General features: G+C 40.4%; 1 long non-coding RNA gene across 1 annotated transcript in view; it reads left to right on the top strand.

The window, feature by feature from the left end:
- The window catches only part of LOC132214706 (uncharacterized), a 30,952-nt gene extending 6,808 nt beyond the window's left edge, over positions 1 to 24,144 (top strand). The window contains exons 2-6 of the long non-coding RNA XR_009448333.1: positions 12,431 to 12,484; positions 14,413 to 14,439; positions 16,771 to 16,815; positions 23,645 to 23,677; positions 24,108 to 24,144. This is a non-coding gene — a long non-coding RNA (uncharacterized LOC132214706). The remainder of the gene's footprint in view (positions 1 to 12,430; positions 12,485 to 14,412; positions 14,440 to 16,770; positions 16,816 to 23,644; positions 23,678 to 24,107) is intronic.
- The last annotated feature ends 243 nt before the right edge of the window (positions 24,145 to 24,387 follow it).

Below are 24,387 nucleotides of genomic sequence, written 5' to 3'. Positions count from 1 at the left end.
GGATCGAGCCTGCAACCTAGATATATGTACCCTTGGCCGGAACTGAACCTGCAACCCTTCAGTTAGCGGGCTGACTCTCTAACCACTGCGCAACTGGCCAGGCCTGTTCTTGTGTCATTAGATCTGACCTCTAAGTGATACGCTTGATTTGTGGAATTTGTATTAAAAATCAAGCTGTCATGAAATAACTTATTATGCCAATCATAGCACATTAACATATACCCAGTTCCCTCCATTTGATACCATGTTGCCAAGGGGACAGTAACCATTCCCCAATTGTGAAACAGCATCAGTGGGGCTAATGTACGAGGAATTGCCGCTCTCTCAGGATTCTCTTCTCTGTCTTCCTTGCCCAGTGCCGAGATTAAAGAGTGCAGTAGTAATCATTACTAACATTTATTCAGCACTTACTAACGTCAGGCACTGTCCTAAATGTTGTATGCATACTCGCTCACTCCTCACAGCTGTCCTAGGAGATGGGTGCAGTATTATGTCTATTCCTTTAATGAGGAAACTGAGGGAAGCACAGGAAGAACCAGTGCTTTGTCCTAGATCTGTGGTCGGCAAACTGCGGCTCGCAAGCCACATGTGGCTCTCTGGCCCCTTGAGTGTGGCTCTTCCACAAAATACCCAGTGCGGGCGCGCGTACAGTGCGATTGAAACTTCGTGGCCCATGCGCAGAAGTCGGTTTTCGGCCTGGGCGAGTCTGTTTTGAAGAAGTACTGTTGATATTTGGCTCTGTTGACTAATGAGTTTGCCGACCACTGTCCTAGATCGTCAGATATTTGGGGTAAAGCTCAGCTTCAGAGCCAGGTCTGCCCCAGACTTAAGAGTGAGGATTTTATGCATGCATATTAGCATAACCAATGGACACAGACACCGGGGCGGTGGGGGCTTGCCCGGGATGGGAATGGCTGGGGCAGGGGTGGGGGGGACACACGGAAGGGAGCTCAAGTGGGGGAAAAAGGAGACATATGTAAAACTTTAGACAATAAATAAATTAATTGAAAGTAAAAGAGTGAGGATTTTAAATTCTGCCCCCACTCGCTCGTCACTATTTGTTTGACTTGGGACAAGTCACTTACCTTCTCTGAGCCTTAGTTTCTCTATTTGTCAAATGAGGATTATAACATTTACCTCAAAGTGTAATAAAAAGTATAGAAATTAATAACTATAACTGTTTATTCCAATGTATCATTGCATAAGTCTAGGCTATTTTTCTCTGTGAACTGGAGACAGTGATTAGCTGCTCCCGCTGCAGTTTCTTTCCTGGCAGCCCCAGTCCCATGGAAAGTTGCAAGAAACTTGAGTTGTCTAATTTAGAAGAGATCTGTGTGGCCGGGGAGCTGACCACTGTGTTGTGTGTGGTTTAACCCGGGCCTAGCAAACTCTCCCACTTCACAATGCCCCTTCCTCCGTTTTGACATTTTGTCTTTCTAAAACATCTCTTTGTTCTTCGCCTTTTTTTCCCCATGACAATACACACGGAGAACAATTTTTTCCTGCATGCAGAAAAGACTGGCCTCTGGCGTCATACCCTGGCCGGTGTGCGCCCACTTTTGCACCTTTCTTAAGCTAAGCAGGAAGTACTGGATGGCGTTTCCCTTAGAGCCCAGCACGCGGTGCTCCTCGTCCAGCCCCCCTTGTCCCTCTGATAGTGTGACCCTCCCCGTGGCGTGTGGGGCCCATGAGGCCAAGGGGACATGCCTGCTCACAGCCTAGTGTCCCCACTTCTAGATTACAGGGGGCGCAAGAATTCCTCCATCAGTTGTCCTGATTCTGCTTCCAGTACCTGTAGTGGCCTTGTCCCCCAGCCCGTCCGTATTCCCAAGGGTGGACCGCTCAGCCAGGGTGTGTGCTCCGCAGCCTGTGGGTGGCCTTGCAGCAGCTATCAGTGGGGTCTGCGGGCAGAGCTCCCAGGATGTGCTCACACACAGCCCCCACGCCTCTTCCTGGGGAACTGGAGAACTGGGGCTGGGAAGAGGGAGGACATTCGCATTGTGGGGTGGGTGGGGCAGCCATGGACTCCTACCCAGACCTTTACACTTGATCTTAGCCAAAAGGCCGAGAAGCGAGGCTACCCAGACCTTTAAATTTTAGGGATGTGCTCAAGGTAGGTAATTCTCATTTGTGTTAAATTTCACCCAAATAAGCTCAACCTAACTACTTTCTGTGACCCCTAAATTCTTACTGTCGCTTTCCATTTGAATTTCTTTGTTCAAATTATATTTGGTATATTTCCATCTACAGGAACAATACAGAAAACTAAAAGAAAAAGAGCTGCCCAGCAGACTTATTTCTGAAATAGTCCATACTGTAATGTTATTGCTATAACTATCATGTTTTGTTATTTTACATTTTTAGACAGTGGTACTTAAAAAAAAAAAAGCATAATGAAGGCTTGATTACGAGGTTTAATTTAGTTATTACTGTAATCAGTTTAAGACCCATTTCAGTATATTATCTGAAATAGAATATTTTTATTAAGTTCCTGGCTGCTAGACCTGTCTACTTTCCTACTCATTAATATTCATATTTCCAATGCGGACTAAGAGACTCTAATTTTAGGGCTGGAGTTTGCTGATTAGAGGAACAAAACAAAGTCCTCTGAAGGAAGGCAGAGCTCTGACGCATAACCAACCCTAATGGCCCAGGCTAGGGCTCTTCTGATTTTCCTTTTGCCATGTTACAAAGCTCCCTCCGCCTCCAGGAAAGAAACAGAAAAAGAAGAAGGGATTGGATATGCAAGTAGAAGCTTTTGCAAAATTGCTGAATTGCTCCACATAAGAGAGAGTGAAGCTGAATTCCCAGAACTGTCAAGGGAGGGAGGGAGGGAGGGAGGGAGGGAGGGAGGGAGTTGACATGGGAGGGGGAGAAAGGAGAAGGCAGGAAGATGAAGAATGTCTGCATGCTCTGTGATGTGACAGCTTCCTGAGAACACCAGGTATTCGGTCCTGAGCTTGCAAAAGGTCTGGGGAGAGTGGGGTTCTTCAGGCAACTGATTGACTGACATGTCGGAATTGGTCTGGGGCAAAACAGAGGTGACACATGCAGATGCGGGCCCGGAGAGGTGGTCTTGGACTTCCGCAGCCTGTGAAACCGGGACTTGAGCCAAGTTTAATCAGATGTCTGAGGAATAAGAAGCCACCAGTGACATCTTTAGGCCAACAATAACAAATAATAATAATAGTGAAACTAAGTCTTAATTCTTTAGAGCCGGGAGAGAGGACGCATTTAATTTACCCCGCACACTGCATAGAAGAAAAAACAAGCTCCATAGAAGCTCAAGCCATTTGCTCTATGTCCCAGGACCATAAGTGGAGAACATAGGACTAGACTGGAGGCTTCCTGAAGCCACTCTCCTAGTTTATACTGAAATGAAAGAGAAAAGAAGCATAAAAAATGAATGGGTTTTTGGACACAAGTTGCTCAAATAAAAGGAACACAAGATGAGAATTCAAAGACCCAGCTTCTAACCTCACATCTTCCTCTTTGCAACGAGTTGCCTCTGGAGAAGTTCCTTCCCTTCTCTGAATGTTTCTTCATCTGTTAAGAATGAGGCTTGGTTCACCTAACATACTCGCTATTTCGTGTATGTTTCTGCTTAGGGAAAAGCAGATGTTAGCGTGAGTTCCTGAGGTAAATGATGGTACTTGGGTGAGTTCTGAAAGCGTGTTTTGGAAACGTTAGATGACCTGTTAATTTATAAAACCAATACTGCCCCGGCTACTGCTCACCCTTCCCCTGAGGCACATGGGGTGAGGGGCGGAGCAGATGGAAGAGGGGAGATAACTGAGCATATGAACATATTTATGGCGGCCCAGTCTCTGTACCTGCAGGCAGAATTGTTGGATCCTTTAGTCCTGGGCAGGCACGCTTCCCCTGGGGGGGCTCAGAGGCTTTCTTGAGAAGCTCATTCTTGGCATCCAGTCCTTAACGGGACTCCTCTCCACACTCACTCCCACCCTTCCCTCTTACTCCTTGCGCTTTCTCTGCTCTTCAATCCTAATCTCCCAGAGGGACCTGCATGATTGGAGGTGTCACTGCTGGGTTAAGGTCTCTCCCATCTTTGCCCTGGGTCCTGCTGTAGCTGAGACAACCGACTGTTGTCACCATGGTTATAGGGCTTTTCCGCTTTCCCAGTATTGAAAGGGTTATAAGCGCTTCACATCTATATGTAGGTTTAATGTGTTTGCATCTCCTGTATTTACTCTTTCCTCCAATATGTATGTTCTGGACAATTATTATGTGTCAGGAACAGTTTCTAGTGAACAAAATAGACAAAATTTCTATTCTAGTAGTGGTGAGGGGATGGGGATGGCAAATAAAATACCCAATTAAACTTGAACTTCAGGTAAACAACCCATAGTTTTTGATATGACTATATCCCTTTTATTGCTTGGGATATATTGAACTAAAAAAGTATTTGTTGTTTATCTAAAATTCAAATTTAACTGGGTATTTTGTATTTTTATTTCCCAAATCTGGCATTCATAGTAAGGGAGATGAAACTTTTCTTTTTTTAATTATAGCTTAGGTGGTAATTGGTGCAATAGAGAAAATAAAGTGAGGCAATGGGCAGAGGGAGTGCTGGCAGTGGTGGAGATTCTGGGGCCACCCCTGTAATAAGGGGACGTTTATATATCTCCAATATACAAGTGGGCTGTGTTTTAGATGTAAAATGGGTGTAGATAACATACATAAAAGAACTGTTTCCAAGGATGAATAATTCAGCAGACCACCCCTCACAAACTTACTAAAAAGATAGTGGAGCGAAACTATATATTATCAGTGTCAATTGGATCTTCCTTACGTCAAACATCTTAAGCTGGGGGTGGGTATCCCTGGGAGTTCACACAAGTGTGCACAGGTACCAAAAGAATAAGGATTCTTCTAGAGCACTGATAACACTTGAAGGTTGGAGCTAAGATTCTTATTTTGTACGAGAGGCCCTGTGCATGAAATTCGTGCATGGGTAAGGTCCCTAGGGCTCGCCGGCAATTGGGCCCATCTGGGCTTTCCAGCTGCTGGCTGGGTCCTTCCTTCATTCTGCACCACCCCCTGGTGGTCAGTGCACATCATTGTGAGCAATCGAACTCCCGGTCTTCCAGTTGAATTCACAAGGGGACACTTTGCATATTAGGCTTTTATATACATAGATTGTTGTGTCATGCTACATTTCTATAAATGTTAAGGTAAAATATATTGGTTATTTTGTACCTTCTACCTTCACTCAAGTTTCATGTTCATACTTCTTTTGCCATTAGGAGACTAGAATGAAAAACTAAATTAGAGAGAGAGAACACATATGAATGGAGAGCAGGAACCCCGTTTTCCTACCTCTTCCCCAAATAGTTACATCTGAAGTCTGGGTTGGGTGCCTCACCTTCAAAGAATCCTCCTCTACCAAGTGATGTTTATCCAATTGCTGCCAAAACCGTTGAGGCCCTGAAGCCTAAAAAGGGGACAGCTACTCTCCACCGTGACTGCCCATAGAGGAAGAATGACTCAAGGCCAGTCCTGTTCACTACGCAAGCTACTGAGATCCTTCAGCATTCTGTCACCTCCAGGAAGAAAGGTCCCATACAGCCAGTGTTTAGAGAGGTATCCATGGCCTCGCTCCCCACTTTTCATCTTTATTTTATTGCACATATGCACCAACACTACCAATTCCAACAATCTTAAGACTGACACCACATTCTGGTCCATTTTCCTTATAGTTATTTTTCTCTTCTGTTTGGATGAGTTCTTTAAGAAAATTCAGTACTAGTACATAACAGAAGCAAATCTGTTTTTGACAAGTGAATGCAAAATTATATTATGCTAAAAATGTTAAGCTATGACTCATTCTCATTGCCAGAGTGAAAAACAATTATGATTGAGTAATGGTGAGCGATATTGCTGCTAAATAACCTATCTCCCTTTAGCACTCAATTACATGAGAAAACTGCATTCCTTTCTGTCTTAAAATATTTTTTTCAAGTTGTACCTGAAATAATTGTAAAAGCCCTGAATTATGTTTTACATTAGAGTTCTAAAGAGTGGTGTAAAAAAAAAAGAAAAAAGAAAAGAAAGCCATCTTTCTTAAAAGTCAGCCCAACTTATTTTTAGCTTGAATATGTGAATTATCCTTTGGGAATAGCCTTAGAATTTAAAGTATATTAGAGAAAACCACATCAATCTACCTGTAGTTAAGATGTTAGCTGCTGTTTCTCTTTATTCTGTCTTTGGATTGTCCTTCAGAATGTGTGAATGTGAAATGCATTCAGAAAAAAACTTGATAGTACCAACAAATGATACTGTCTCTCTATACACACAAAACCTAATTCCCTTTTCTTTGGTCTGTCTTTTCTGATATATTTCTCTGAATGTGTACATTTTTACTACATTATATAACAATAGAATATTATTATAACTTTATTTGAAGAAGCTTCATGATAATTATATTTTGTACTCATATCAGAAAATATGAACACCATATATAACATATGGTTCATTCTTCATTAAGACATACCTTTGATTTATATTTATTGTGCCTCTTTATTTCATGAAGTATAAGAAAACTTTGCTTAAAAAAATAGTCTATCGCCTGACCAGTATAGCTCAGTGGTTGAGCATCAACCCAGGAACCATGGGGCCACCAGTTCAATTCCCAATCAGGGCACATGCCAGGGTTGCAGGCTCGATCCCCGGTGGGGGTCATGCAGGAAGCAGCCGATGTATTGATATTTTTTATCTCTCTATTCTTCTTCCTTCCTCCCTTTCTAAAACATCAATAAAATACATTTTAAAAAACAATCTATTACTTCAATTAGATGCCCCAAGCTATTTTTGTATATATATTTTCTCACTCAAAAATAAGCTCTTTAGACACAGACATTTGCCATGTCTATTTCATCTTTATAAACCATAAAAAAGCCCAGAGTAGTGTATAAAATAAATTTTCACTAAATTCAGTGTTAGTTGAATGAATTAATGCACTGATGGCGAACCTATGACACGCATGTCAGAGGTGACACACGAACTCATTTTTTTGGTTGATTTTTCTTTGTTAAATGGCATTTAAATATATAAAATAAATATCAAAAATATAAGTCTTTGTTTTACTATGATTGAAAATATCAAAACATTTCTATATGTGACACGGCACCAGAGTTAAGATAGGATTTTTCAAAATGCTGACATGCCGAGCTCAAAAGGTTCGCCATCACTGAATTAATGCCTTTCAGTACCCCATAACCTGACCTTGGTACACAGAGTTGTACAGCATTTTATCTTTAACATTTCTTTCTCACAACCCAAGAAACTAATTTTGGATAACAACAGAATGCTCCAAAACCTCCTAATCTAAGTTTGCATATATTTTTCTTGATATAATTTATTTAAAAGGTGAAGTTCTATGAGTCATTTTTTTCCTTCTTCATTTCATTTTCTTTTGATTCACTTAGGAAAAGCTTATTCAAATTTTAGCTTTAAAATTTTATGAGATATGAATTTAAATTATAAACACATGGAAAATATTTAACCTTACAAGTGATAAATGCAAAACTGAGCAACAGTAAATCTTCTGTGCTTATTAAAATAGCCAAAAATTATTAAAATTGTGATATCCAGTGCTGATGAAATTGTGGAAAAGTAACAGAGTGGGTGCCTATACATGCAGATAAAACTCAGAACCTTTTTGGAAAGCAATTAAGAAATATTTGCAGAGGTGTTTTTTTTAGTTTATGTTTAACTAGAGGCCTGGTGCATGAAATTTGTGCACTGGTGAAGGGGTCCCTCAGCCCAGCCTGCACCCTCTCCAATCTGGGACCTCTCAGGGGATGTCCGACTGCCGGTTTAGGCCTGATCCCTATCAGCAGTCAGACATCCCTCTCACAATCCGGGACTGCTGGCTCCCAACCACTCGCCTGCCTGCCCGATTGCCCCTAACAGCTTCTGCCTATCAGTCTAATCACTCCCTAACCACTCCACTGCCAGCCTGATCGATGCCTAACTGCTCCCCTGCTGGCCCGATTGCCCCAAACTGCCCTCCCTTGCCGGCCTGATTGCCCACAACTGCTCTCCCCTGCCAGCCATCCTGTGCCCACATGGGGACAGCCATCTTGTGTGAGGGTGTGAGGATCAATTTGCATATTACCTCTCTATTATATAGGATAGCAAAAAAAAATGGCAATTACCTAAGTATTCAACAATTTGGGACAGATTAAACAGGTTCAAACCTAACTTTGGTAAATGATAATTCAACTATTCACAAGACAATCATGAATAGTGTGTGAAAACAAATGTGTGATATCTATATTCTATACATATAAAAGCCTAATATGCAAATTGTCTCCTCAGTAGTTCAATTGGGAGATTGGGAGTTTGATTGCTCGCTATGATGTGTGCTGACCACCAGGGCGTGGCGTGGGATGAAGGACGGCCCCGGCCAGCAGTTGGCAGCTGGGGAAGGGAGGCTCTGGCCAGCAGCTGGAAGGCCCCAATTGGCCCTGATTGCTGGCCAGACCTAGGGACCCTACCCTTTATTTTTGAGTATACCATTCAAGATTTATATAAGCTTAAGTTACTTATTTTAAAATTGCACAATGCGGAGAACAGTTTAAAAAAAGAATCAAACACACCATTGCAAGGTAATTCAATGAGCTGCTTTTTTAAAAAACAAATTTGTACAGAAAAAAAAAAATCCCGGATCACAATCTATATCATACAGTCACCCTGTTCAATATGTGGGGCACCACGGGAGCCCCAGTGGAGGAACTGTAGGCAGCTGGACTGCAGAAGTGGAAAAACCTTGAGTTCCCTTTGTTCTCCAGTGTATCTTGTATAAAATATTACATTTTTAAACATGCATTTACAGTGTTTGCACAAACAGATTTCATGAACCGGGCCTCTAGTAAAATAATAATAAAAAACAGGTCAGACTATGTAATCAGCTGACAATTGCTTAAAAATATGTAAGCATACATAAAAAAAAAAAAAAGACTAGAAGGAAACAGGACAAAACGAAAACAATTATTATAGGGTGATGGGATCATGGGTGCAGTTTTTATTTGTTTCCTTTTATGTTAAAACTAGGGGCCTGGTGCACGAAATTCGTGCACTGGGTGTGTGTGGGGGGGGAGTGTCCCTCAGCCCAGCCTGCCCCCTCTCACATACTGGGAGCCCTCAGGCGTTGACCCCCATCACCCTCCAATTGCAGGATCGGCCCCTTGCCCAGGCCTGACGCCTCCGCCAGAGGTGTCAGGCTTGGACAGGGAACCCCCATCTCCCCCCGATCACTGGCTCTGGCCCCCGCCCAGGCCTGAGGCCTCTGGCCCAGGAATCATGCCTGGGCAGGGGACCCCCATCTCCCTCTGATCGCTTGCTCCACCCCCCGCCCAAGCCTGACGCCTCTGACCCAGGCTTCAGGCCTGGGCAAGGGGACCATCATATCCCCCCAATCCCCAGCTCAGCCCCCGGCCCAGGCCTGATGCCTCTGGCCTAGGCGTCCGGCCCGGGCAGCGGGGACCCGCAGCTGCAGCGGCCCCGTGATCATGGGCTCCGCTTTAGGCCCAGGCAAGGGACCCCTAGCTCCCGGGACTGCCAGCTTTGACCTTGTCCAACTCCCATCGCTGGCTCCACCCCTACTTCCTGCTATCACTGGCCAGGGCGGCAAAGGCACCTGATTCTCCGATCATGGCTGGGGGGCAGGGCAAAGGTGGCCCCAGGGCCGCCTTTGCCCTGCCCCCCAGCTCTTAGCTCCCTGCTGGGTTTCCGATCACTGTCAGTGGCAGGGGGCTTCTTCCTGCTTTCCCTTTGGCCTCCCTGCATTGTGCCTACATATGCAAATTAACCGCCATCTTGTTTGCAGTTAACTGCCAATCTTAGTTGGCAGTTAACTGCCAATCATAGTTGGCAGTTAATTTGCATATAGCCCTGATTAGCCAATGAAAAGGGTATCATCGTATGCCAATTACCATTTTTCTCTTTTATTAGTGTAGATATTATTTTTAAAATGTATAAAATCTAGGAAAAAAGGATCAAGTTTTAGTCCCTCAATGTCCATATATTAAGGTAGATGTTATGTAGATACCTAAGCAATGTTTCTCTTCCTTGCTTCAAAATCTCAGCATATATTTTGTCCAGAATACCAGGACCAAAGGTTAGTACAATAAAACCAAGTGGAATCATTTGAGACATGTGTTTTTATGAAATTATAAACTACTATAATTTTTTAAATATCCCACTGGAAATAATTGCTTTTCTTTAATAGTATACTAGCAATAAGCTACAGTACAGAACTTTGTGACTGATGAATAAATTATGTTTGTGATTCTTGTTAGCAGTATAAATGCAGGATATGATTGTCTAAAACCTATATTCTGGGACACTTAAATAACATGAGAATGTCCAAGTTTCAAATATGACTGTTGTCATTTGACATTTATCATGAGTATATTAAAACATAGGCCATGTTCGTACTGCCTAAATTTTGCATACTATTTACACAACTTATGCTGGGCTTGGCCATTTATTTATTATTATTATTATTATTATTATTATTATTATTTATTATTACTACCATGGTTATTCTTTGAAAGTCTAAATAAAGTTTGTATTGTTCCCTGGTAGCATCTATTGTTTGCATTCAACCATGTGTTTGGACATTAGCACATCCTGTTGTAGTCTTTGAAGAAAGTAGACTGGATAGCTCTTTTTCTGGTTGCACAGTCCTCTTTTGGAGTGGATTCTATTTCCAGGTTCTTACCCTTTTGATTTACAAATGGTCTATCAAAAATTTCCTATAATGGCCAGCGTTATTCCAAGATAGCAGTTTTCCATTTTAGCAAGGAAAGTGCAAGAGTTATGATTATAGTGCAACTTGATATAGGAAGCAGAATTTCTTGCATGAAGTTAAGACTTTCAGAATTATAATAATTCAGTGTAATAGTAAAACATTTTTTTCTTTTCTAGAAAGATACCATAAGCTTCACATTGCTTAATTTATCTGATAGATGTACAAAAATCACCTTTATAAGTAATATTTAATTCAGGTTTCTATACATTCTGAAAGGGCATTTATAAATGAGAAGTATAAACTGACTGATAATGGGGATAGAATACTCATCATCTACTCTCTCCCCACCTGTGGATGCATTCACTCATTCAGCAGTGCATCATATTGTTAAGAGCACAGTCTCTTATGCCAGATCATGAGAGTTCAAACCTTGGCTGTAGTTGTGTAAATCTGAAAAAATTATTTAACCTTTCTGTGCTTTTCTTTGTTCATCTGATAGGTAGAGATAAAGATAGTACTTACCTCATAGAAATTTGTGATAATTGAGTTAGTGAATGTAACATTCCTGGCACTTAAATGTTACTACTATTATGATCATTAATGTACATATTTTCATATATGTATATGTTCATATGTATTTTTGCTGGGAGCGCCAATATTAAAATGGCACAACCCCTGCCCCCCAGGTGACTTACAAAACATGCTTAAAAATCAACTAAATTTGGTGTGAAACTAAAACTAATCTAAGAATGAAATTTGTTTGTTTTTTTTAATTAACTAAGAAGCAACTTTATAACCCTCAGTGGAAGAAGGAAGTGGTCCAGTCATTAGAGCACATAATCAAGGGCTTTGGAAAGGTTTTTTAATGAAAATGAAATTCTAGTTGCTGTAAGTTGGAGCCGCATGGAAGCCCTGGGAGCCAGAGTCTCTCTCCTTTGCTTCGGGCCCTTCCAGGCACTTCTCCTCCTTGGTAAACATTTGCTGGCTCAGCATCTAAAAAGACTGGGATGCATCATCATCTTTCTGAAATGGAATGCTTTCTAGCATAATAGCCATCATCTTTTCCCCAAATTCCTATCATTCAATGTGACGAGAGCCATACGTCTGAATGTTTTATTCGAATTATTTTTACAGCGAAATTGGAAAGAGAAAACAAAGCCATTTTCACTTTTTACTTTTGTATCAGATGTGTCTAAATGAATTAAGTAGATGTGTCTGTTCTTCACGCTTTAGATTTGGAAATGCTCATTTGATTAAGTCTAATTGTGTAATGATTTAGTCTATATTTTCCTGAACTGACCAATCACTTAAAAGTCTTATGTTTTCAGATGTCTTTTACTCATGCAACAAATACTTATTTGTTGCCTACAATGTACCCAGTACCATGGTAGATGCTCATTTCACATTGATAAGTTGCTTTTGCTTTCTTAATGGAGAAAAGACTAAACAAAAAAAATTATAGCCCAGTTTTATCTTTGGTGCTTAGCACTTTTTTGGGGGACCAAATAAACTAACTTGTATTTACACTGGTAGACACTTACTTTCTATCTACACTTAGAGCATTGTTAGATAAGCATATCTTCCAATGATTTATATAATGTGCTGATTTTTGTCTATTTTATTTAGTAATACCTAATTTTTTATTTTGAGGGTGAGCCCGGGTTGCCTGGAGCAGTGGGACAGAACGGAATACCAGGGCCAAAGGTCAGTACAAATAAAACTTAAGTAAAGTTATTTGAAACATGAATTTTCATGAAATTGTAAACTAATACAATTATTTTAATATTCCACTGATTTTACCTATTTGTTATCATTGCTTTTTGTCAACAGTATAATATGCTATAGTACAGAACTTTGTGACTAATAAATAAATTATGCTTGTGATTTTTGTTAGCATTACAAATGCAAGATAAAATCATCTAAAACCTATATTCTAGGACACAACATGAGAAAGTCCATGTTTTAAATATGAGTGTTGTCATTTGACACTTAATATGAGCATATTCAAACGTAGGCCATGTCCATACTGCCTAAAATTTGTATACTAGTTACACAACTCACTAAAGATGCTGTTCCCAGTGCCGCTGTTGCTTTTCCTCAAGATTTGGCGGCCTCTAGCACTTACACAACACAACCAGTTAATCAAATGAAGAGCAGAATAAAGACGTGGCATGTTTAAAATTTAAAAATGGATGTAGTCAATTACTAAACAGGGAAAAAATGTAATGAAGATTATTTTTTTTGGATTGCAAGTTTTCTTTGTTTCTTGAAGAACAAATGAATCTGTTAAATATAAAAAGATTGGTGACAGTTTAGTTTAAACCAAAAAGGCAGACAAATCCCAAATCCTTTGATGAGTGAACATCCCTTGAAGTACAAAACTAACGTCTAATCCTGTCAGCTGTGCTGGTGTTTATCCGTACTCACAGATGCCTGTCAGCTGATTTTACAGATCACATTGCTATTGACAGGCACTTAGGATGGACCTAAAACCTGTAGACCTGTCCTTTGTCCTGTAAAAGAGGAAAGAAGATATTTCTTCTGGCTCTGCGGCCATTCTCCTGGTCTGTTCCCTCTCTTGTTCCTGCTAAAGAGCCAAATGGCAGGAGTTAATGCTCAAGGCCTGTTCTCAGTGCTATTCTTCTGTTGCCTAGCAACCCTCGGTGGATGGTGAGCGCTGAAAGGTAGTCAGAAAATTCAGAAAGCCAAAGGGTCAGGCTGACTTCCAGTGAATGAAAATAATCTTGACTCCAAACTGACTTCTAGAGTGGGTTATAATTTTTAAAAACACAATAATCACCTTAAACCATTTTCAAAGCAGTTGATCTCATGGCAGCACTTACACTTTGTGTAAAGGGAATATTCTCATAACGTGTATAATTTACTTTAGAACTCTCCCACGCCATCCCGTGTCCCTTCCCGGGTAAAGGGAAAATGAGATACTCTGCAGAGCACGGTTTTTCACTTTAGTCCGCATAGTGACGGGGTCATCATTCTGAGTAAAGACATTCACCTAAACTCACTTTGATCCTGCAATCCTGGTGTTTTTCCTGAAGGTGCCAGTGCCTCCCAAAGTACACCTGACTTGGAACATGCCGGTTACCGGTAGGGTAAAGAGAGTTCACGACATTGTGAAGGGGTCCAAGTTCAGGACTGTATTTATGGTTATGATAGGAGAAGACAGAACTACAGGGGGACTCTGAAACCCTGAAATAGCCCACGTACCAGGGGCTGCTTTGAATAAAGACTTCGTGCAAAGATGTGCTCACTCACTTTACTGATTCTGAGTTCAGGCAGAATACAAAGTCCTAGACTAAAAAACTGCCCAAGACATTAAATTGCCACCTCACTGTTCTCCTTAGAGCCCAGTTTAAGGATGATAATCTTAAATATCTTTCTTTAGTCCTCTAAAGGCAAAGAATTAAGATTTTATTTTATATTGATGTCCATGCCCAATTCTCCCGGAACACTCATATTACCATTTGTTTTCATGTAGCAACTATATATTGCCCCCCAAAAGGGTCACTTGATTTATCAACTATGTTCGATACCTGATTTTGTTTGGTATTGCTTAATTGGGTGTTTTACAATTTAATATGTCACTCAGTCTTTGTTCTTTTATTCTCCTCCAGGGAGAACCTGGAGAGCGAGGAGAAAAGGTGAGGTTTATTCTACCCACATTTATCTTCCACCCCCTCCCCTTCCCCCAAAGAGGTACCAAGCAGAACTGTATAAAGTATGGACAGATGAATAGATTTAGATATAGATGTATAGATATAGATATAATGACCACTGTTTTTTCATAATTAATTAGTGGAAGGAGAAAATTGTGTAATTCTTATGTATAGAAAGAAATTTTTAAAGGGCTTAAAGAAATGGAGGGAAAAGGAGCAAGTTTAAACATTCTATGCCTGGAGTTTAAATGACTTTCAGGAATCCCTGGGCCTGCAAAATTTCTTTTCTCCCTGCTCACTAATGCCACTCCAGTGATTTTCTGAGCATCCACATCTCTCTGCTGCTTCTTAGGTCACTGAGTTAAAGGGATACAGATGTTTACCGGAGCGAATATACTGAGAGTTGCCCCACAAAGAATTCCCATAAAAACCAAAAAGAGAAACAAAAGAAGAAGAGTGCCATATGTTAAATTTCTCTTTGCTGTCCTTCCTTACTACCTTTGGGCATGTCCTGATCATTTTTAGACTCTCAGAGCATATTGTAAAGCTAATTTTCCTGGTTCTCATGCTTCTTTATAGTGTTTGAGAAGTGAGCTGTCTGCCAGGAAACTTCCAGATACTCCATAATGCTCTTCATAAGTGATCTGATCTTTCTGACAAATCAGTATCATCGCCTCTCCTCCCCAAAGAAATACCTCTAAAGATCCAGCAAGCGTTTGAATGTAACTCTAATTTAGGTGTTGAAAAACAAAAAGAACAAAAGCCACTTATTTAAATGGCAGGAGAGCAAACCAGAGGGGACACTCAGACCCTCTGTCCCATGTCTGTCTGCTCTGAGCCTGTTTTCCTAATGAGAAAGTTAGTTTCTTTGCTTTTGTTTTTTAATAAAGGGATTTCCAAGCAATTTTTTAAGTATGCTGCCTATTGAGGTCCCTCATAACAGATCATCAATACATTTACATGGCGTCCAGCCAGTTCATGGTAATTAACTTGAAGTTAATTAGTCACCCGATGACTCTTTTGTGTGGACACTCAGGAGGAAAAAGGGGCAGAGCCAGCACCATCCCGGCTCCTCAGATAAAGTAGCTCAGGCTCCCAGGCTGCAGTGGGGTATCCGTCACCAGACAAAGGCCTGAGCAGGTTAGTTTCATGCTTATGAAACAAGAAAAGACGCTAGAGAAAAAGAAAAAAAAAGTCTTCCTCCCTCGCCACCCCTCCTTCTCTCAGGGAAACAGTCATCAATAGTTTCTCTCTTATTTTAAGGAAATTTTTAAGTGAAAAAAAAGTGACCTCTTCTGAAGACAGACAGAGGGCTTATGGAGTGTAAGAACAATAATGCATTGTTGTTGCTAACAGCTTGTGTCAGAGACTGTCCTAGTTGCTTTACACACAGTACATTGTTTATTTCTTACCACCCCATAAAATATTCTTGCCCTCATGTCACACATGAAAAATACGATGCATAGAAAATTTCATTTGCCCAGTCAGTTTTGGAGTGGGGCTTAGTCTCTCTGGCTCCAAATCCATGATATTTCCACCATAACATGCTACGAGACACAAAGAATTCAGAATTTAAGGAAGCAAAGCATGGGTAATAAACAGCTGACTTTTTTTTTTTTCTAATGCATTGCTTTGTGGAAAGAAAGGAGATGTTAGTGAGGGAACAGGCATAGGAAATCTCAAAAATAACCAAGGAAACATAAACTCCCCAACTTTTGATTTAAAAAAGCAGTTTTGTAACAAAATCAAAAACGTTTACTTCACAAATGCAAAACATATAAGTAGAGATAAGTCTGATATTCAGGGCACAGGTCTTGAGGGCTGGCTCATGCACTTTGAGGCCCTGGAGATTTGAGATGGGCTTCAAGACAAGAGTGGGATTCAAGACAAGAGTGGGATTCAGACAGATCAAAGGAAAAGGGGGAGCCAGGGCTCCAGGTGGCGGGATAGGCACAGAGGTGGTGAGGCATGTGGCACACTGCGGGAACAGTCAGGAGAAAGTCTGTGTTACAGTGGAGCTTTGAGCAGAGGAGAAAGAGGTCGAGTGAAGGAAGCTTTAAGTGCCAGGATAAGCTACTGGAAGTCAGAGAAATTGCTCCTTTTCATTAATATCATGGAGTAATTTAAAACTGCTCAGCCATGTTCATTGTAAAACATCTATTTAGACCAGTGATATCAGTCAGCTGCTCAAGTAGAACATTCGCAACAGATTTTAATATATGGTGCTTTTGAAAGAAAACTTAAAATAATGGAAAATCCTCTTTGTATAATGTCACCAATGAATCTTACATGTATCGCTTTTTTTCCCCCTCTTAGGGAGATGCCGGCGAGAGTGGTCCCAAAGGTGATGCGGGCGAAAAGGTACAGTGTTGGCAAATACAAAAGAGTATGTGTATGAGCAAGAAAGAGTATTCTGTATATATGAAAATGGGAAATTTTGAAAAAGATACGTGAATGGTAGTACCTTTGTTTCATAAGAAAATAGAAAATTCTACAAATTTAGAAAACATTTAAATATTTAATATATAAAAGGTGATTATTCTTCAAGCTCATAGCTATAAATTTAAATATTTTAAACATAAAATGGTATGTCACAAATTTCAGAAAATGCATAGCTAGGTTTCCAGGCTTTCAAGGAATAAAAACACTTATTCATGTGTAAAGGGCACACTCCCTTTATCTGCATATATACAAATAGCATTTCTAAAGTGATTCTGTTTGTCGCAATGTTAAGAGAGAACACATCAGAGGATTGGGGTGAGATTTAAAAGTTCGAGAGTAAATGTCACTTGATTAGACTCTCGAATGCAGTCAAAGATTTGCCTCAACTTGAAATGTACTCAATCCGGATATTTTGTCAGCCTTTTGTCGTTATTTTTGGCTTTTTAAACAGTTCATAGTATAGTGGTCTTGTGGCTCATCTTCCTACTCCCTCTCTTTTTCCCTCCAACGATCATGGCAGCTTTTGCCTCAGTTCAGACTGACAGACATCTCTGACATAAGGAAGATATTTTATTCCCCTTGTGCTATCTGTTAAGAATGAAGGAAAATATCTTTTTTAAGAAACTGAGAATAGAATATCAGTCATATTTTAATTTAAATCAACCTAAATTGGTTGAGTACTGAAAAAAGAACTGAATTATTCATTTAGGCTTATAGTTCAGAATAAGAACATTCCACTTTGGAAATTATTGCAATACAGATGGGTAATGGTTACTCATAAAAATATACCCATAAAATAAAGAGAATTTTACGTTTCTCATTCTTATGAATATTAATATAACTATGGCACGGTGGCAGGAATGAATTAATGTCACCAAGTAGCAGGAATGTTCGTATTCATGGAGCAGTCTAGCCATTAGGGTAGACTCTCAGCTTCTTGGAGGTTGGGGTTTCCCAGCCTCAGCACAACTGACAAGACCAGATCATTGTTGTGGGGACTGTTGGATATTTAGCATCATTCCTGGCTCTACCCACTGCATGCCAGTAGCATCCTTGAGTTGTGACAACCAAGGCCATCTCAAGACGTTGCCAAATGTTCCCTAAAGACAAAATTACCCCTAGTTGCAAATCACTGATGTAGGCCCATTCTATTTACCTGGCAAATTTAAGTATCATGCTGAAATCAAATAGGACATGAATATATTTAATACTAATGAGAGCGATGATATACCTCGATGATTCTCGAAGTCAAAGTTTCAAACTCTAGATATGTAAACCTGTGTTATATTTGACTTTGCTTGTTTTGCTTAGAAGCAGAAATTAACAAACTTTTCTTATAAAGGGCCAGGAAATTAATATTTAGGTTTCGTGGGCCAGATGACCTCTGTCACAACAACTCAGCTCTGTCGTTGTAGTGTGCCAGCGCCCGTAGACAATAGATACACAAATGAGTATGGCTGTGCCCTATACTTTTTAACTTTGGATGCTGAAATCTTAATTGGTGAAATTTTCATGTATTGTGAACTGTTATTGTTGATTTTTTAAAGCTATATAAAATATAAAGTCCATTCTTAGCTCCTGGGCTATACAGGAACAGGTGGGTAGCTGATCTGGCCCTTGGGCCATAGTTGCCACCTCAGTTTAAAGACAGGAAATCTTCTAAACAGAGAGCAGTTTCTTCAAGTTAAAAAAAAATTATGCCACGTCTGAACTACGCCTATGTGAACTTATGTACAGAATTTTATGCTTCAGAAGATATACTTTTAAAGCTTCATTTTTTGGAATATAGGCCAATAATTGTTTCTTTAATCACACATTTTTAAAATGTAATTTTCCAATAGTAAAGGAACTTTTTTCTTTTACAAGACCATGTTCATCTCAAAGGAATACTGTTCGTACTTTTTATATTAATGCAAATCATTTACCATACTGACTCACACATAGTAAACTCTCAATAAATGTTAGCTTTCTTACCACATGGAAATTGAAATCAACTAGATTGGTTGTTTTTCTTTTTTATCAAGAAGTTTTATTAGTCAACTGAAATTAAGTGCAAGAAATGCCTCAGTTAAAACGGAAATCATTTCTATAAACTTGCAATGGGTCTAAACAGGGAATTGTAAATAGGAATCTGTAGCGTATAATATGTAATCTGACCTGCAGCATTCATCCCCGAGAATGCTGTAATTGGAATATAATTTTTGATGTGTTTTTTAAACATTTCCTGCTTCTGTCACATAATTTGTTTCCGGCATGTTGGAAACACTCTTCTCATGGCCTTTGGGTTTAGTATGTGAAACTAATTCATCATATACCAAGTTTGAGATGTAAAATCAAAAAAACGCTTCGTTTCTGCCATTGATGTAGTAAAAATTACGTCATGGACTGATTCACTTTAATAGGATTTTTTTCCCCTTTTGATCCAACTTGGTGCCTTTGGATGGGAAAGCAATCTAAGCCTTTCCAGACTGGTCATCTGGAAATGCTGTGCAGGTATAAAACCACTGGGCAGGGCGTCCCCGTGGCCAGCGAGTGTGGTGCACTCCAGGTTTAAGAATGACCTGCCAGAAACTGGTTTCAGTCATGTATGGGGTTACTCTGGGAGGGCTCTGTCTGCTCTTTGGAGTATTGATCCCACCAACAAAAGTGGAAATGGGCTTCTTCTCTCCTTCCCTCCACCTGAAAGTAGGCGTTCGTTTGGCGCACTGGATGGATTGGCGGCGCCACTCTTTTATTTGCAATTTTATCTGTGGGTGCAGAAGCTCCACCTTCATGCTCTTTGCTCCCCCATCTCCATTCCCGTAAACACACCACCTTCTTGGTGTATGGCTACATAGCGTCTGTGATTTACATCCCTTGAGCCGCTGCAGAAGCCACACTCTTATTTGGAACCACCAAGCACATTGTCTTCTTTACTTAAAACCACAGGTAAAGAAAGGGCTATCCCCGTGGGTGCTCCCACCCCCGATCAATGCAGAGTCTTCTCTAACCGGGCACATCTGGTTCCTATAGCGTAGGACACTCTTGCTCTGTCCACCTCCACCTCCAGCTCCTAATCCTATTCTTCAGGCCACTGAAGCCTGAATTTATGTCATTTCCCTGGGGCAGCCTTCCGGTCTCCTCTGAATTGGTGAGGTTACCTACTGTGTGCTACCACAGCCCTCCTTATGATCCCTTTCAGAACCTGTATCACAATTTACTTAATTCTTTGTTTAATTGGACATTCAGCTCACTGAAAAAGAAAACACAAACAATGAAAAAACTGTATGATACCAAATTGTTCTATTTCTAGCACCAGCCCAAGTTCTTGGGAGAGAACAAATAGTTATTGAATGAATAATCTTTAAAAAAATATTTCTGTTGTTGTTGCTTTCAGCTGTTTCTTATTTTCACTGAATGGGAGAACTTTTTCCTGTGCTGTGCATTTGTGTATCATGTCTTCTGTGTATTTACAGTGACACAGACTTTTCCAAACCTGAGAATCTCTTCCTATCCCAGATTTTTTTTTATTTAAATGAAAAGAAAGTATCTTTGATGCTTTCAATCAGTGATATTTTTATATACATGTGTAAGTGAATGCGGGGATTGCAACTACATTGTTCACTGTTGTCACCCAGCTCCTAGCATCCCTGCATCTAGAACATGGCTGGCACATAATTGGTGCTCAATAGATATTTATTAAATGAATGACAGAAATATGGCCACATTCACTTTATATACCCACATAGACTTTATTAACACATACATATAATTACATACTGAATTTTGTGTTTGAAAATAATCACAACTAAAAATAACTCTATGTGCTTGAATGAAAAATACTGAAGTCAAATTCATTTACCGCGAGTATCTTCTAAAAGTATTTTCCCCATTTATGACTTACCCCATGAAAACTTCTGTTTCCAAACCAATTTATAAAGCTAAGAGTATACTTAATGCACAGATATTTTCCCCTACTTGAATCCTGTATTCATTTTCACTGTTAGAGGAATGAGGATTATAAACACTGACTTTTCTTCCCACTACTTACGGCATTATCCTTTAAAATGTTTAACTTATGAATGTCTTCCAGCAGTTACTTTGCCACTTAAAAGATATAAAAATCCCTTGAGATTTCACAGTTTTAATTTTTTAAGAGAATTAAAATATCACTCATAGTTGTCCAACAAATGAAACTGCTCCAATTCCCACAAATAAATCAGTCTTTTGGAGAACTCTTTTTTGTTTTTCCATCCACTTTCTGAGAACTAAATCTAGTCTTTTTTCTCATTAGCACATTATCTAGCCACTTTCTGTTAAAACACTGAAAAATGTATTTAACCTACAGTTAATACAAGTGACTTTATTTACAGTTTACTATAACTTTTATATCCTATTGTCAAAATAAAATAAACCAATACTTCTCTTATGACAATAGAATTTAGGAAGCCCAAAATTCACGTAGTCTCTAGTTGCTTCAATTTCCTCACCTATTAAATGAATATAGTAATATCTGCCCTAAATCATGGGAGTTTTGTGAGGTCTAAATGAGATGAAAGAGGGGTCTTAGCCAAGTCAAAGTTGCTTTTATGAATACAAAGGTCTTGTGCAAAATCTTGCAAAATTGATTCATTTGTGTTGATAGCTTTCAGACTTGATTTAGTAGAAATACATATAAGTGTTATTAGCCACATTTATTTCACTTCCCATTAGAGCTCAATTGATTGTTAATGACTGGGAAGAAAAATCATTGTCATTCTATAATATTTGGGGTCTTTTTTTATGTTTCATCATGGTTTAATTTTTTCCTTGGCTAATACTAATTACAGATGTCAAAGAAACTCACATATATCTCTCTATATAAAAGCCTAAGTGACCGTCACAACTGACCATCACAATCGAACAGGCTGTGTGGGGTGACCAGGCCGGCAGGGGGGTTAGTGAGGAACAACCAAACGACTGAGCAGCAGGCTACAAAGATGGTGGTGCCCACAGCCAATAAGGAGGGAATATGCTAATTGACTGCCATGCCCTCAAAGATGGCAGCACCCATAGCCACAAGATGGCAGCGCCCAGTCCCCTCGGCCTTGCCACGCACCTGCCTCCAGAGTCCCCCAGTCCCCTCAGCCCCCCAGGGCTGGCCCAAGGCACAGGGAACCTCAGATGGGGGCTGCCCAGCTGCCCAGGGCCGCTTGAGGCTCAGGTAACGAGGGCTGACCAAGGCTTGCACTTCCAGCAGTGGCAACAGCAGAGGTGTGATGGGGCATCACCTTCCCCTGATGGCCAGGTCACCTCCCACCCCTGAGGGCTCCCAGACTGTGAGAGGGGGCAGGCCGGGCTGAGGGACCCCCCCTCCAGTGCATGAATTTCCATGCACCGGGCCTCTAGTATATATATCAGTTTCTTCAATAAGCTAATTTATTATTTCCATCTCCTTCCTATGCTTTTTTCCCTTCCTAAAGTTTTTTTTTCATTTTGGTTCTTGACTTCTGATCCGCTTAAAATATTCTGTTTTGAGATTTGTTTATTCACCATATGTGTATCAAACATATTGGTTGGTTGGCTGGTTGGTTGGTTGATTAGTTGGTGAAGGGTTATTTGTGGCAAAGCCACTTTAGCCAAGATCCAAAGAAAGAGAAGGTGCCAGCCACAGGAGGAGGTGAGAGGAGGTAAGAATAAGAGAGGGGACAAGTGCTCCATGTGAACATGCAGAGGCCTGAGCCTTATCTCTCTCTGTCTCTGAAGGAGATTGATGAGCAGCTTCCTAACCCTAGAACAAGGAAATAGACCCCAGAGCTCCTTGAGCACTTGCACAGCTAGAACAGCTGAGGAAATCCCAATATGTGCCTTTCTCCCTTGTGGCTATTTCCATTTTCATAACAGTTTCAAGAAACTAAGTTTTCTCCTTTTGTGTTCATGGGACGGAGGACTAGAAGGAGCTTGAAAATGCCGGCCCTTTACTGGCCTCATTTCAGAAAAGGCCGCATTCTCAGCTATCCTCCACGGTCATTTCCACTCATCCCTATCTGCTTATTTGTAACATATTTGCTCTCGAAATGTAGACACCCTCTGTGAAATCCGGATGGAATACAGTGCCTTTTAGAAAACCAGATTTTATCTCAACATTTTCTCTCAGATCTTCCATGTGTCCCTGTCACCCACAAGCCATTCATCATCCTGTAACTTTCCGGTGACTGGGTTACAATGAAATAAGTGTAAAGCTGGAAAAAACGTGCCGGTCCTAACTGGGACAATGCTTCCAGGGGAGACCAGCTGACCTGCTGCGTGGCTTTTTCCAGCACAGCGTCATTAACCCTTGACTTCATCTGTTGAACCCTGACTTTGTGAAGACTGGAAAGGTCAGGGAACTCCCACTAAATGATAGCCATTGACATTAATAAATTCCAGAAACAGAGAGAAAACCAAAATTCCAGATCCCCCAAATTATAATGTATTGCTTTAGAACACAATTTTAGCAGTAGATCAAGGGGAAGGCCCTTATTTATATATTTGAAATTTCCAAAAATATAATGGTCCTTATGTATTTTGCATTCAAAGTAAACCCATGTTTTTAGAAAGTACATTGTTTATCTTGGAAATTGTTGACATCTTAACAGCTGACAGATTGATACAAAGTCTTCGGGAGCCTAGTTAAGCCCATTAGTCATGGGGTTCCCTTGAGTGCCCCTGTCGATAATGGCTCTCTGTGTACTTGTGTGTTTCCTGTTCCCATAATTTGTGGAATAATCTCTCATGGATTTTATTTTAGGGTGACCCTGGATCATCTGCTGCAGGAATTAAGGTAACGCTAACCTTGCGAGAGTGTGTTCCCCAGGAGTTACAGTTTTTATTTTTATAAGCCTCTGCTTTCTCTTCTCTTTTACCACCACTGATGGTTATAACTGTTCCTATTCTCCTGCAATGATCAGCCTCCAAATACAACAGGAAGTATCTGCTGGAAATCTGATAAAGGCTTAATAAGAGATCTGGCCTTCTCTTCCCTTTCTGATTGGTTTTTATGGAAATGTGGATTTGGATGTGAGCTTTAGGTATATTCACAGAAAAAAGAAAGCATTTCCTGTGTCTAGTGAGATGTAGAGTAACAGAATAAAACAAATGAAATATATGTGATCAAGGAGGCTAGGCCATCTCTGTGAGCGTGTCCAGAGGCATAAGGGTTTTGGAAAATTCTTGTAAGACTGTCCTTTTCATCTTTGGCTTTCTTTGGCCAGGGAGAACCTGGAGAATCTGGTCGTCCAGGGCAAAAGGTAATATCTTTATTTTAGTGTGATCTTTGCACTGTGTCACCATTTTATATCTACTATCCGCTGTGTAGTAGGAGAATGACTGTTGCAAAATGAGGTGGGTTTTGTGCTTTGCATGCTGAGCATTGTTGATTGTTTTGCGTTTGAAAAGGGGCAATGCTGTCACAGAAGTGAAAACACACTGTGTGTGTGTGTGTGAAAGGATGCCTAATGAACTAAAGTCTGCCTGTGCTGAGCCTGACAAAGA

This window comes from Myotis daubentonii, chromosome 1 (genome assembly GCF_963259705.1).
Source record: "Myotis daubentonii chromosome 1, mMyoDau2.1, whole genome shotgun sequence".
Taxonomy (NCBI): Eukaryota; Metazoa; Chordata; class Mammalia; order Chiroptera; family Vespertilionidae; genus Myotis; species Myotis daubentonii.
This window is presented reverse-complemented; position numbering and strand designations above follow the sequence as displayed.